Source organism: Anas acuta, chromosome 2 (genome assembly GCF_963932015.1).
Source record: "Anas acuta chromosome 2, bAnaAcu1.1, whole genome shotgun sequence".
Taxonomy (NCBI): Eukaryota; Metazoa; Chordata; class Aves; order Anseriformes; family Anatidae; genus Anas; species Anas acuta.
The window spans coordinates 153337328-153343327 of NC_088980.1; positions in this window are offsets into that span (position 1 = coordinate 153337328).

Genomic DNA, 6000 nt, shown 5'->3' on the forward strand with positions numbered 1-6000 from the left:
AAACATACCCTGCCTGGGAGGAAAGCCAAAATGTTGAAAAGATATGATGAATGAGAGTAGACATTCACTGAAACAGAAGCACTGAACAAAAAAGCAAAGCATCAGCATGGTAATGCTTTTATTTTCACTAACAAATCTGAAGTCTGCCACTTATTAAGGCATAATAATTTTTTTTTTTTTTCAGCTTAACATTTAAATCCATATAAACTGAATGACAGCTATTTTTAATTAAATGTCCTTTACTGCAACAACCTGTCCCAAAGCAAATAGACTAAAAACCACAAAAGACATCCACAGATGTAGTTGGTTGGTTCCTGAGATGTGGGATGGAGCTGCTCCATGCTGGTCCCAGAGCAGGGAGACAGCATCTTCTTTCCCACACCAGCAGAAATCTTCAGGCAAGAGAAGGCTATAGAAATCTTTTTTTTTTTCAGTATAGGATTTCCTCAGTGACAAATCCCCTAGCCATTTGAAAGCTGGTTCCAAAGCTCTGTAAATTTTTTGGTAATTTTTTCATGCACCGAAAGGTTTCATTTAGTTATGCAAACATTTTGAAATGTCCTAGGGCATCCTGAACTGAATTTGCTCAGTCCTGCTCTCAGTTGTCTAGGCATTAATCTGTTTCTAGGAGAGGATGTGTAGCTGTGCTGGTGCAGTGCCATACCCAAGCTAGTATAAAGAACCCATTAGTAAGCTCACAAATCCCTCATATGGCACACATGTGGCCAGTCTGATGTCCAGGCAACGTGAGTTTTACTCTGTCCTTACCTTAGTCCCTGATGTTAACATCAGCCATTTCCTACAGGAGATGTACCTCTGGAATGGGGATTTACATTCCTGTTCACCTTTAATATCAGATCCAAGTCTGAGCTTGGGTGTTAACCTGTTAATATCAAGATTCCTGGAAGGACTGCTGTGAGGTCTGTAGGTGCCCAAATCTCTCAAGCTTCTCAAGAACTCTTTCAGCAACCTCTTTAGCTCCACATTACTGCTGTGCTGGTAGCAGCCAGGGTACCCTTCCTCGCTCTTGCCTTCTGCATCTGCTTCTTCAAGGAGTCTCTCATTGCTATAATTTCATCTGCCACCTCTGTGCTTTCCACCTGGTGTTCTAGAGTGCTGAGTGGATGCAGTGTTTCCCCTTTTTGAGGGGAGTCTTAATAGTACTGTGCTCGGGCAGGTTTCTGCCTGAAAGATGCTCCTTCCCCCTGAGGCAGTCTATGGGTGAGCCCTCTTCGAGAACATTAAGAAATGGAACAAGTAACAAGTAAGCTAACGTATGTGTGGTGTTTGTTTTAAAGTCTTTGCTCAGAATTAGAACTTTATATGGATTATGGTTATAAACATATTTCTTCCTGAGTTCCTTTACAGTTCAGGGCAGCTCTGTCCTCTCCCCTTTGGTTCCCTCAAAAGAGTGGTTTCAGCTCTAGCTGCCCCCAATACCCTGCTCAGTCAGAAAGCGGGTAAATCCCAGAATCAAGTAGACAAATTAATCTTCTAACAGTCTATAGCCTGTTTTTATTAGCACTGCATCTAAAAATAACTACTGCGGAACTTCTCTTGACGACCTAAACTAGCAACACATGGAGCCCAACACCAGCCAGCAAGGAACAATAAAGAGGGTTTAACTTCCCTGGCTTTATCAAAAGCCCAGGAGCTGCTCTCGCATACCTGTGTAGGATTATTAATGAGGACAACATCTGGGAGAGCTGCTTTGGCTGATATGTAAGCTGCAGAATCACCGCCTGTCAGATCTGTGACCAATGTAGCCTGCGATAGCAGACTCAGCCTGGGCGCACTTAGCTCACTGTCTGGGACTCATTTAAAGCTCTTTGTTTTTATTATGAGATGAGGATTTGCCAACCCTAGTACTTCTATGTACTGACAGCTTAACTGCTGATGTCAGATTTTGCTGAAAAATGAGTTAATTTATGATTGCATGAAATGTTTGTCAAAAAGACAAAACACTTGGATCTGTTGGCAGTATATAAAACTATAAATACTGGAGAACATAGTGACAAGAGCCAACATTTATTAAAATTATGGCCTGTAATGTTTTCAATAACCTCTTTCATTTGTTTATTATTACTTTGCATCGGGAGGTTTCTAAAACCATATGATCTAGGCAGACAGAGCACTCCTAGGATACAGGTGGACAGCAGGCTTCAGCATAAAGGATGTGGTTGAAGGGCCTCAGAAGGGGTGGAAGTAGAGATTGGAAGTCTGTCATCAAATTTAGTAATTCTTGAACTCCTCCAGAAGTAGGTCCTACCACTTCTTCTGCCAGAGGTGCTGCCCCTTTTCTTATGACTTTCTGAAATCTTTATGATAGCTGTTAGGATAGCGATCATGGAAGAATAACATCAGGAAAGTGAAAAGCAAGCTATATCCCTCCAGACCTTCCAAAGCCATCCTGGAGAAATTAACCCCTTTGGCTCATTGCTAAGGGTCACGGTTGCATTTGGAGGCCCCAGATAACTCCTCATCCATGGGTTTTACAGGGATCTTTGTGCACTGAAAAAGGTGGGGACCCTTTATAACCATCTTTTATTCAGTCCCACCCACCTCCTGCTTGCTTTGGATCCAGATCCCTCCAAGAGGGAGGTTCCTCTTCAGCTGCACTCTCTCCTCTGTGTTTGTGTCACTGGAGTCCAACATGCCATACAGCCACAGAAAACAGGCCTTTCTGTGGCAAACCTTACATCTGAAGGCTGGTACATAAAGAGCAGAAGAGGAATTAGATGGGCAGAGAAAGCAAGCTATTCACCTAAGGGTAAATCACAACTGAGCCAGCGAGAGATCTCAGGTTTCCTGACACAAAAAGCTTAGCTCCACATCCAATAATCCTTCTCCTCAGTGTCTTTCTCTCAGCCTTAACCTGTCTCATATTTATTCCTATCTCATTCTCATGTTATTCTCCCTTTACCTATACCTTTCTCTCCCTCTCAGGGGAATTTCCTTGGCTTCTTGCTCTTCGACCTTGGTTTTTCCTTCACTAATGTTTTTTCCCGCCGGTGGCCTCCAATGGAAACTCCATGTGTGGCTTTCATTTCCTCACTTTTTCTTTAGTGTTTCCATGCCTCGAGCTGCTCTGGGCCATACTGGTCTAGAAACATACCAAGGGAAGAAGGACCAGAGTGAGACCAGCAGACTTCCAGACAGACAGCATGACAGAGCCACTCCACTGTCAATGCATGAGCCATCCCACAGTGTTTGCTCCAATTTTCCATTTATCTTGGTTTAAAATAGATTGTCTAACCATTCCTTTAGGGGACTATAGCATCTTTCTCAACACTTAATCATTGTCATTTATGGGCACTCCTATGGCAAAGACACAATCCCCTTTCCACAGAGCATGCAACCCTGATCAGACTCCTCTTGGATCGGACACAAGTCAGTGTCATGTAGGTATTTCCACTGATTGTTACCAAGATTTCTATCTGTCTGTGTGTTCAGTAAAACTCCCCTGTTAATCTGAACACTGGGAAGGAGTTGAGCCATTATTTTCCTTTCATATATTTCATTTTAAAATTGGGATGTAAAAGCATGAGTTCCAGGGAAAACTAAGAAGAAGACACGCTCCTTTGCCATTTTGACTCCCTGGGCTTAATTCAGTTGCCCAAAAATAGCTGGGTAGTGACCTTTGAGATGCCAGTGTTACCCAAGATATGACACAGGACCTGCAGGAAAGGCAGTTTCAGGCAGGATCCTTAGGCACTCTGAATTGGTCGGAGATACCTTTACTCAGGAAATTAGGTGGTGCCTCTTTTCCCGTTATGTCTCATACAGGAGTGTACTGGGACATGATTTCAAGCTTAGTTTGAAATCAAGCATGATTTCAAGCTAAGTTTCAGTCCTGGCAGGACTGAAACCTCTCCAACACTTTAATACCCACTTACCCCATACTTCTGCTGCACAAGAGGAGTAACAACAGTCTCTCAAAGACCTTGTCTAATCTATGTAGCCAGTGGGGGTGGAGATCTGAGCAAGGAAAACCATTCATTCTGAAAGAATGTTTTCCAGGATTTTCAGGAGAAACTTTGGCCATCACGGGTACTTTTTTTTAGGTTAGAGGAGAAAAACTAGTCATATGAATTACCGGTATAAGGATGTGATCCCTTCTGTATTTTAGCTTAAAAATCAATATATATATATATATATATTAAATGTTATCCAAACAAATTCAAGGGTAATTATATAATTAGAGGAAATTTATGTTGCATGGATTTTACAGGAAAGTTGTAACTTGGGATCTTTGATGACATGTCTTTGATGACTAATGTGGGGCATTAGTTAGGTTTAGTCTCATCTCTTCAAACTGTGGGTACAGGTAGACAAGAGAACTGTGTAGGTTGCTTATTGATTAGGTAGGTCAGAGTCCCAGAGCTCTTACATTCTTCAGTAGGAGAAGTTCAGCAAAAGCCACACAACCCTAGAGCAAACATGAATAGTTGCAAGTTTGTTTCCTAGCTGGTAAATGAGCATGCTGCCCATCACAATGTCCCCGAAACCTGTCTCATGGGTATGACAGTGAAGGAAGGAGGGCACCAACTGCATAGTAATCATTCCTTTGTGTATGTGGACCAGAACTGATTGAACTAAGCAGTAAGGATTGACCAAAACAACTCAGCTTGCTCCCCAGAGCAATTGTGTTTTTGGATCACCACTGTTTCCTGCTCTGCTGCTGAGGTACAATTGAGTCAGATCCATGGCGACAAATTGCTAAAGTAGTTCTCAAATAAAGAAAAAGCAAGATTAACACATGATGACAGTGGAGTTTTGGTCCTCCTTGTATCTGGAAACCTTATTTTGAGAGCGATAGTAGATTGAGAGGACACTAAAATCATAGTTAGACAAGATGGACATCCCTGAAAGATCACAGATGCTGAAACCCCAAGGGAAGAAAAGGTAGCAATGAACCAAATAACCCAGCAGTCTCTCCTTCCTCCCTCACAGTTCTGCCAACAAGGAAATTATTTTGGTGGTTTTCAATAACACAACACAACTGAAACTCAAAAGAAACAGCACTCCTTCTCTGAACTTTATCAAGTTCAGAGAAATCTAGAATTGCACAGACTTTATCAGTCTGTGCAATGTAATGCACAAATTCCCCATCCTGGAAAAGGGCAGGCTTCATCTGGCCTCTCTTTTATCTGTCTCCCATGCAGTCGTAGATGTAAATTCTGCTTATAAAAAAAAAAAATAATAATAAAATAAAATAAAATAAAATAAAATAAAATAAAATAAAATAAAATAAAATAAAATGAGATCTTGTACCTCTGCCAAGATTCGATGTACTTTTCAACGTCAGCAAATTGAAAAATCTCTGCGTAAGTTGGAAGTTGAAATAAATGAGCTCTGAGATCTCTACCTCAGTGGGAGGATTTGTTTTGTCTTTTCTTCTTGTCTGCTTGTATTTATTTTTTTTTCTTCTGAATTTTCTTGTCTTTCACCTCCATGTGTCACGAGCAAATAAAAAAAGCTTTTCACAGAGCAGGCTGTTGGAGAACATGGAGAACTGGGCAAGCTGACTGCCCCCAGATGAAAGCACCAGAAGCAGATACCTTGTAGTGCAAAAGGTGGGAGAGATTCAGCTGCATCTGCACATGCCAGTGCCAAAGCCCCGTTTCTGAACAGTGGAGACGGTTCTCAGACTAACAGCTGCACTGAGAAGGGAAGAGCAAGCAATAAATTCCATGAGACAGACCAAAGGAAGAAGAAATTACTCCCCCCATCATGCACACTGACCCCCTCTCCCAAAAGTTCAGTAAGCAACTGCGAGGCTCAGGATGGCAAATCCTACTTTTGGCGTGTGGTTTTACAGTGGAAACCTTGCACTTGGGATAAGTGCTCAGGGTCCCTGCAGAGAGAAAGGAGTTTTAGATTTCTCTGAAAAGGATCTATAAAAGCCACGCATGAAAGCTGAGAGCACCCATGCTAGGAAATGGGAAATGCTGAGGACAGATTAATCCCCCTCCCCTCTTCAAGACCTAAGTGGCAGCA